The sequence below is a fragment of the Marmota marmota genome, unplaced genomic scaffold (assembly GCF_001458135.2).
Source record: "Marmota marmota marmota unplaced genomic scaffold, marMar, whole genome shotgun sequence".
In the NCBI taxonomy this organism is placed as follows: Eukaryota; Metazoa; Chordata; class Mammalia; order Rodentia; family Sciuridae; genus Marmota; species Marmota marmota.
In genome coordinates this window covers 516,840-522,785 of record NW_025999864.1, presented here as the reverse complement: position 1 = coordinate 522,785, position 5,946 = coordinate 516,840, and the positions used below count along the sequence as shown (strand labels likewise).

The 5,946-nt window shown below is 37.5% G+C and overlaps 1 pseudogene; it reads left to right on the top strand.

Annotated features, from left to right (window-relative positions):
- Nucleotides 1–5,194: 5,194 nt before the first annotated feature.
- On the top strand, nucleotides 5,195–5,295 carry LOC125620171 (annotated as a pseudogene).
- The last annotated feature ends 651 nt before the right edge of the window (nucleotides 5,296–5,946 follow it).

The window sequence follows — 5,946 nt, the reverse complement described above, 5'->3', positions numbered from 1 at the left end:
GGAAAAAAAATAGATAGGGAAGCCAGACATGGTGGTACATATCTGTAATCATAGCTATTAAGGAGGCTGAGGCAGTAAGATTCAAATTCAAGGCCAACCTGGGGAATTTAGCAAGACCCTGTCTCAAAATAAAAAGGACTGGGGATGTAGTTAGTGGTAGTGTGCAAGGCCCTGGGTTCAATTTACTGTACTAAAACAAACAAACAAAATAACAACAACAAAAAAGGACAATGGAAATGTATTTTACTTTGGATATTTTATTGTGGAGTGTCAATAGACTTCCAACTGCTTAGAGCCTTTCTCTCTGCACCCAATTTGCTTCTCTGAGGTCATCAAGTCTAACAGAGGTAAACATTATAGTGAATATTTAATCACCATTATCAGCACTCTGATTATTGATTGATGCTTTGTTAGAAGGCTAGATAGTGGTCTATCCTGAGGGAGAACAGATGGAGTCCTTGAAAAAATAACTGATGGAGAGTAAAAAGATTGTGTAGCAAAGTGAGCATTGGGAAGAACTGAAATTGAGAGGAGCCAGAATTATAATAACAAATAATAACAAAACTTCTTGGCACTGATTATGTATCATACCTTTGTGTTTTAAGTGTATTATCTGATTTGTTCCTTGCAATAACCCTTTGAAGTAGCTATTGCCTTTCCTGTTTTACACATACAGGGTTGGAGATTCAGAGGGTTAACTAATTTGAAAAGGGTCACACAGGTGCTATAAGAAAGGTGGGGCCGACACTGACGGACAGCTTTATCTGTCAGTGGTTACTCAAATAGGAAGTCGAAAAAAAGAAGCAAAAGAAATGCACTGTATCTTCTTTCTGCAACAAATAAAGGATGAAACAGAAAAAAAAAAAACAGGGAGAGAAATTTTGCAGTTATCTGAAGAGGACAAAAGGCCAAAGGGAACTCAAATATTGTTGGGATACCTGCTATGTTACTGGAATATAAAAAAGGAAGATCGGAAGTCTCAGAAGAAAAAAATACTTGATCAGAAATCTCTGCAAGTATTATCTGTTGCTAGGATTAGTTTCCAAGTCAGTTGGTTTTCAGGGATTATGCAGGTGAAAGGTTGATGTAAAAATCCCATTTTGCGAACTTTTATGTCTTAAAAGTGATGAAGGAGTATGTTGTGAGGCTTGTGGTTTATGTGTGAAGAAATATCTGAAGGAGTAATGAGATCTAAAAACAGTTTTTGCAGGAAATAGCATTAAGCAGCAAGCCAGAGACTGCTCACATATGTTATTTTTCAGAAGTGAAATTGCTGTTAGAGAAAATATGATTAGGTGGAAGACATTCTGTGGTAAATCAACGTAATATATTCCAGGGCAGTTTTCATATGCAACAGGGGAATATGAAGGTTTTGTGGCACTGGGACAAGTAAGTCCTAAAATAAACCCTCTGAAATCTTATATCCAATTAGAGACTATTTCAGATGTTGTGGACACTGAGATCTGTGTCATAAATGCAAGTTCAGAGAGCGTGTCAGTTTGGATCTGTCAAAGGACAAAATTGCTACAATTGAAAGATCTTAATTGGCTTTATTTTCAATTCTAGAATAGAAGAACCACATTTCATTCTATAAAGTATAATAAGTGTTCTGATGAGTTGAGCAGAGGAAGCTAGTTTTATAGGCAAAAATGCTGAAAAAAGCAGAAACAAAGAACAAAAAAATGGAGAGGTCATTTCAAAGTTCCTTTCCTTGACAGGAGGGTGGAGGGGGGTAGGGGAAGACAGAAAAACAGAAAAATAATTGAAGGAAAGAGAAAGAAAATTAGATGCCCAAATTTCAAATCCCTTATATACAGTAGCATATTAGTTACATATAACTTAGGAACATCCTAACATATACTTTAAATCTAGGTTACTTATAATGCTTAATTCAATATAAATGCTAGGTAAATAGTTATTATACTGGATTATTTAGGGGATAATGACTTCAAGGGTCATAATCCCAGTGACTAGGGAGGCTGAGGCAAGAAGATTGCAAATTTGAGACCAGTTTCATCGATTTAAAGAAACTCTGTTTCAAAATGAAAAAAAAAATTAAAGGGGCTGGGGATGTGGCTCAGTGATAGGTCACTTCCTGTTCCATCCCCAGTACTGCAAAATAAATAAATAAATAAAAATAAAATAAAATAAAATAAATTTTAAAAAGGAAATATGAGAAGGAAAACAGTGTACATGTACACGTTCAGTGCCAATGTATGTTCCCACCCCTGCTTTTTTGGATGTCAGTGATTAAACTCAGGGCATTGTGCATTCCCAGAAAAATTTCTGTGGTTGGTCTCATCTGTGGATTCAGAACTTGCAGATATGGAAGGGTAGACTATATTTACATGTTTGTGTATGATAAAAGAGATGACCTATTGCTGCAGAGAGCATGCAGGACTTCAAGTCAGCATATAGCGATTTTGACTCCCACTCTCCCGTTGTGTGAACTTGGCAAGGCACCTAAGTTTTCAGGCTCTCTATAACTCGAAGACCAACAAACACTACCTGCTACCTCACAGGGTTGCTGTGACAATCAACTGAGATAATATAGAAAACTATTTTGTGATATCTATAAAACTCTGTACCAATATGATAGTGTTTATAGTCAGGTTCTTATGAATCATCTGATTTAAACAGAAAGCCCAAATAACTGAGAATAAAGAAAATTTAATGGCCTTTGCATAAGAGGAAGCTGTCATGAAATTTCCATTTCATATGGAACTTTTCTTTCATTGCTGTGGCCTGTGTTCACACATGATTGAGGGTAAGGATATTTGGGCTAGCTTCAATGAACATGCAACTGTAACAGGTTCTTCTTTCCTTACTATGGGTTTGGTATTTCAAGAGCTAGCTCATGTTTGATTTTCTCCATGTGGTTGTGCATGCATGGGTGTGTGCGTGTATGTGTGGTACTGGGGACTGATTCCAGGTCTTGCACATGCTAGGTAGTGATTTACCTCTGAGCTACAGTCATAGCCCTTTTTATTTCAAAACAGGGTCTTACTAAGTTGCCCAGGCTAGTCTCAATCTTGTGATCCTCCTGCCTCAGCCTCTTTAAGAGCTGGGATTACAGGTGTGTGCTACTATACCTTGCTCCAAGTACCCTTGTCCAACTATTGTAATTCAAAGAGCTCTTTCCTCTGGATCTCTCTGGACTTTTTGCATGCACATCTTCCTTCCTTCCTTCTTCTCTTTCTCCCTTCCTCCCTTTCTTCCTTTCCTTTCCTTTCTTGGTGTTGGGGATCAAAACCAGGACCTTTGAGCTACGTCCCTAGCCCTGTTCACTTCTTTTCTGATTGCATACTTCAGGCATTGATTTGTACCTCTAAAGTGACATTTATCTTGTAAGACATCATAAATACCGTATGTAAATACATGCAGAGAAAGAGATAAACATCTAGAAAGTTGACTCTTTGCTTTACCCTAGTCAAAAATTATGAATGTATGGAATCTTTCTTATCAAGCAGGAAAAGCCAAAGTCGTTACTCTTTGGAAATTAGAGGATTAAAGTTAGAGAAGTACGTTCCACACAGGAAGTATGTTATTTTATATATTTCCTACAGTTTAAGATGTATTTGAAGGCAGTGCAAGATTAGAAATTTTATTGGATGTTACATGTGGAGTTGCTTAAAGCTCTTATCCAAGCTGTGCATTTTTCTGTACTCACTGATAAAAGAACAGTCTGAGATCTGCTTGCATTTTTATTAAAAAACTTTTTTTTTAAGATCTACTTGTTTGATCAGTTTACTGTAATATTTGATTCTGCCCATAGAGTTTACTGCATTCTCCCTTTGTTAGGATATTGATTAAAAACTTAGCTTGTTGAAACAGTTTATTTCAATGAAATGGCACAGTTATGTTAATCTCTGGTACTGCAGTCCTTCTACTCTTGATGATATATTTATGAGAAACTTACAAAATAAAGTCTTGAACCTACCTGTACTCTTATCTTGCATAGAAAGCTGCCGCCAGCACTCCCCCTGGTGGGCCTGGGGATTTCCAGAACTTTGCACCCCCCCTGGGCTTTCCTCCTAAGGAGCAGATATTAACCCAGCAGTCTGGAGGACAGTGGAGGGCACTAGAATATGAAGGAATGTTTGGGATACTTCTCTCAGTTCAAATTTCCAGCCTTGTCCCTTGCGTGGTATGTTGATTGCTTTTATACTTCTCCCTTTCTTCTTTGGGGTCTTTAGACAGTGTTGACCAAAGGGCATTGCAAATAAGGCAACCTTCCCTACCAAACCATTTAGAGTTGGCTGACTGCAGTTACAACGAGTTTCCGATTAAGAAAATGGCTTCTGTGAATTGAAAGTCATGACTCTGCAGGAGTAATGGTTCCTATAGCGTTCTGAAAGCTGCGGAACACCTGAATCTCAATGGCTAATGAATAATTAAGCACATGACCCGGTGTCCCTGGGCATTGTGTAAAGAGCGCAAAACAAAAAATTGTAGGAGGCCATTGTTTTTGACTGAGCCACTGCACTGGGCCCAAAAGACTGAAGAGGCCAAAATGGAGCACTCATTGATAACTGCCACCTAATCAAAAGGGAAGTTAAAGGAAGCACATAGATCCCCGAAACGGACCAGTTTTTCTGATAACAGGAGATTCCAGTCTAGCTGAGTCAGCATAATTAGAAAGTGCCCCCTGCTTTACTTCTTATAAAGGAGTAACCCAGAGTTAGCAGTGTAGTTCAGTGGTAGAGTGCTTTCCTGGCATGCATGAGGTCCTGGGTTTGATCATCAGCAGGAAGGGGCATATAACCTGATGTTAACCAGTCAGTTTTATCTAATTTTTATTTTTACTATTCTGTGTCCTTACTATCACCTTGTAACTCCCAGGCCCCCACTCTTCTGCTATTGCCCAGTGGGAGTTCTCATTTTACTTTGTAGAATGGAGGCTGACTTCATTTCATGAATCATTGATAAAAGCCAATTAGATCTATAACTAATTTGTTGTGATTTTGCCTTTTGACAAGTGCTTCATCTGCATTTAATTTTCATGACAGCTCTGTGAGATAGTCCTCATATCCCTATGTTATAAGAGCTTACAGAAGTTAAATTACCTGACCAAGAGCCCCCAGTTTTTTTTGTTGGGATTCCCCCCAGGGAACTCATTAATGGGCAGTGAATACTGAGAATGTTTATGGCATAAACTGATAAACTAATTTTCTTCAGAATTACATCATGGTATGTGCTTCTTCAGCAGCACACATATGTTAAAATTGGAATGATACAGAAAGATTAGCATGACCCCTGTACCTGCATGACATTTATGAAGTATTCCATATTTTCTAAAAAATTACTTTGTGGTATAGCTTCATCTATAATAGGCATCTGCACTTCTATGTTTATTGCAGCATTATTCATATTAGCTAAGAAGTGAAAACCATCTAAATGTCCATCAACTGAAGAATGGATAAAGAAAATGTGGTACATGTCTGCATGGAATACTATTCATCCATAAAAAAGAATGAAATCCTGTCATTTACGACAACGTGGATAAAACTAGAGATCACTATGTTAAGTAAAATAAGCCAAACACAGAAAGGTGAGTACTGCTTGATCTCACTCATATGTGTAATCTAAAAAAGTTATGGAAGTTGAGAGTGGAATGGTGGGTTAGCCGAGGCTGGGGAGAATAGGGAGGAAGGATGAGGAAAGGTTTATCAGTGGATTCTAAGTTATAGTTAGGTAAGATTAGGAAGGTCTGGTGTGCTATTGCACAGTAGGATGACAATAGATAACAATTATGTACTGTATATCTCAAAAAGCTATTCAATTTAATGTTCTCACCATAAGAGATCATAAATGTTTTGGAGAGAGACTTATTTAACCTGATTTAAACATCACACAATATATACATGTATTGAAACATCACAAGTTACTCCATTAATGTGTACAAAGTTAATGTTGCTATGTATCAATTAACAAATTTAAACACCT